We start from the raw sequence: 3,654 nt of genomic DNA on the forward strand, positions 1-3,654 counted from the left end.
CACACTAACCAGCAAAAAATACCTCAACCAAAGATTTGAATGAAAAAATGTCACCGTCAATTAAATAAATGATTATTTGTGCCTTTTGTAACTCATTCCTGAACTCCCCGCTGATCCTAATCTGTTTTTACAGTAAGAACTCATTTGACAGCATAGTTTTAACCTGTTTCAACTGGTCTAACAGGTCAGGATATATAGCATGCCAAATAGTTCCTAGACATCGGCAACAAGTCTGCATTTGTCTTTGATAGTTCACACTGCACTGACAAAAAAATGACTCTTTGGATTTGCTCATTTTGGTTGCAAACAATTTTTTATAAGCTGAATTTAAACAAACAAATGTAATCATATGTTCTACTTAACTCTCTGCTGCACATATTTTGATTGGTAAATGACAAAAATGATTCCATGTGATTTTTCGGTTCTTTTGGGAACCTTTTATTGTTAAAAGTTGCTTTGGGTTTGAAAACGATTCAGTTTTTAAAACGGGTAAGAACCTTTTTTTTGCCCAGTGAAATCCCTAAATAGTGTCTGGTATTTTGTGACTAAAAAGGCCAATAATAACCATCTATGAAAATCAATGTGTAGCGGACTTGTGTAGCAGAATTTTGAGAAGAAGAAAAAAGAAACCTCTTGTTTGTGTGAAAAATGAATATTATTACTCTTTTAGGTCAACCGTTGTCATCATATCTGCATAATTAAGGTGTATGATCTATAGTTAGAGAATAAAAAATAAGCGAATGAAAACCGCATCCTTACAAAAGTTGCAAAATGCAAACAAATCTGATTTTACCCCCCTCATAAAAAATATCAGTTGATTAGATGTAGAGAAGAGACATTTCTGCTGAAGATCTCGACAGGTTTAGCAGAGAAATAACTTGCTCAAAAACACATGGACAACACTCGTTTACAGGTCTCAGAACTGTCTCATAGTTGAGGTGAAAAAACACAAACATGAATGCCCTGCAGAATGTCTTGTACAATTGTTGGAATTCCAAGGTAAATGTAAGAGATGTAGTTTCCTCGACTGCTGTTGTTGTTGGCAAGTTTGACATTTATTGTCTTTGAAGTGCGGTGTTTATGTGTACAGTTACATGTACACAATTATTCACCCTCATGCATTTATTTCCCTTTAGCACACACACTACAGCCAGTTTAGTTAATCCAATTCACCTATTGACCTTCTTCTTCAATGCGGAAGTGTACTGTTTTTAAGATTATTTTAGAACTTCCGAGTCAGCTGCCTACGGGAGAAATGACTAGGAGTGATAAACTGCAGAAAACTTCTTGCTCTACAAACATTTGATTATACAGACAGAATACAATAATATAATAAGAAAATATCAGTTTGCAACAACAAGCAGCAAAATGAGCTGTTGTTAATGTCTAAAAATTAATGAAAATGATTGCGACCGGAAGCCTCACGCCAAAAAGATTCAAATGGCTGTGTCCACTCATACGTGAAGAATAAACAGAATTCGTGCAATGCATGAATTGTCATCTGGCCCAGCCTGCACTCGAACCAGTGACCTTCTTGCTGTGAGGTGACGGTGCTAACCCCTGAGCCACCGTGTTGTTATTACTATTCACCCTCCTTTGATTTTTTTTTTCTTTATTAAATATTTCCTAAATGATGTTTTAACAGGTTCAGGAAATTGTCACAGTATTTCATATACTATTTTTTTCTTCTAGAGAACGTCTTATTTGTTTTATTTCGGCTGGAAAAAATCAGTTTTTATTGTTTTGAAGCCATGTTAAGGTCAATATTATTAGCCCCCTAAAGCAATATTTGTTTTTGGATTGTCTACAGAACAAACCACTGTTATACAATGACTTGCCTAATTATCCTAACTTACGTAAATATCTAGATATTCCCATCTACCTCAACTCCATCTAGAACTGATGATCTCCTTTACAGAATAAATTGAACCCTCTTCCAACAAGATAGGCGGAGGGGGTTCTTCTGCAGGACCAGCATGTGTGGAGAGAGGAAGGTAGAAGGGTTTTTAGTAGGGACATGTGAAAGGATGTTGATCTTCTCGATGATGAGGAAAAGACCAACGAACCTGGGACTCAGCTTTTTACAGGGCTATCAGAGACTCATATGCCGAGTAGACAACCAGACTCTCTGGCCAATCTCAAAGTTGAGAGTGTTGGAACGACGTTGATCTGTGTAATTTTTCCATCTCCGTACAGCCCTCTGGAGATGGTGATGAGCTGAGTCCCAGACCATCTTTATCTCTCAGAACCAGAATGTCTAGAGTCAGGATGGCACAAGAAGTTTTGCACATACTCGCCCCTGCCCAGGAACTGGCTCCAGGAGTTCTGGTGACACTCAGTCTGTCCATTTGTCTGGGGATGATAGTTTGAGCACAGACTGATGGTCACATCTTGTAGTCTGAAAAATACTCTTCAGACTCTGGAAATAAACTAGGGACCTTGATCTGAAACAATATCTTGTGAAGGTCCATAATTGAGGAAAACATGGTTAAACATGAGCTCTACAGTTACCATTGCAGATGATAGGCCTAGTAAGGAATAAATTTACAAAACTTGAAAAATCGACCTACGATTCCAAAATACAGGTATTACCCTGGGAAGCTGCGAGGTCAGTCAAATAATCTAGATGTTGAATCTAGGGATGATTTGAGACTTGCAGGGATAACAGCTTCCCTTTTGGCAGACGACAAGGAGTTTTGGCCATAGTGCATTCTTTGCACCTCTGCACAAACCTTCTCACGTCCTGTGCCATTCCCAGCCACCAGAAATCGTGGGATGCATTGAGACTGAGGGATGAACTGGAGACCTGGAGGACAGCCTGGCGGGATGGATTGTGGATCCTCTTCTGTGGCTGGAGGGGTCTCACACTTAATGGGACTTACAATTATCCTTCTGTCACTTCTGTGAGGGCAGGCCTGGATTGGCTAATCAGGAGGACCGGGAGAATTCCCGGTGGGCCGGTCCGTTTTTTGGCCGCAATTAAGTGCTGGTGTCCCTAGCTGCTTGCACTCTCAGCAGTCACACTTTTTTTTTTCATTTATTTATTTATTTGACCAAGGCCTCACTCTTTTTATTCATTATTTTGCCGCAGCTCCGCTCTTCTTATTTATTTTCTCACTGCCCCGAGAGCAAAATGCTGCCTGCAGGGTAATGAAGACGTAACTATCATTCAACCACAAACAGCGGCACCTTAGTGAAAGTAAGAATTCGAATAATTAATATTAATGAATATTACACCTGCTCAATGAAAATCAGATGATTCATTTTTCTTGTCCGCTTAGCCTAGACCAAAAGGAAACCCACGCGAACCCAGGGAGAACATGCAAACTCCACACAAACGCCAACTGAGCCGAGGCTCGATCCAGCGACCTTGGATCCAAGGTCTTTCTAGGTCTTTCATCCAGCGGCCACTGCGTCGCCAAAATCAGATGAATTACTACATTAATAAATCTGACATAACTTGATCAGTAATCCAGATAGGAGAGAAAAAGATTATATTCCGGCCGCACCAGCATAACAGCTGTGGTCCAGTGGTCAGCACGTTGCGTTATGATGCTGCCAACCGGTGTTATAACCTCACCTGAGTAATTATTTATTTTTTTATTTTTATTGTTAAGACATGTTATACTGTTAGGGTTGTTGAATATTTGAAGT

Source organism: Danio rerio, chromosome 1 (genome assembly GCF_052040795.2).
Source record: "Danio rerio strain M-AB ecotype USA chromosome 1, GRCz13ab, whole genome shotgun sequence".
Taxonomy (NCBI): Eukaryota; Metazoa; Chordata; class Actinopteri; order Cypriniformes; family Danionidae; genus Danio; species Danio rerio.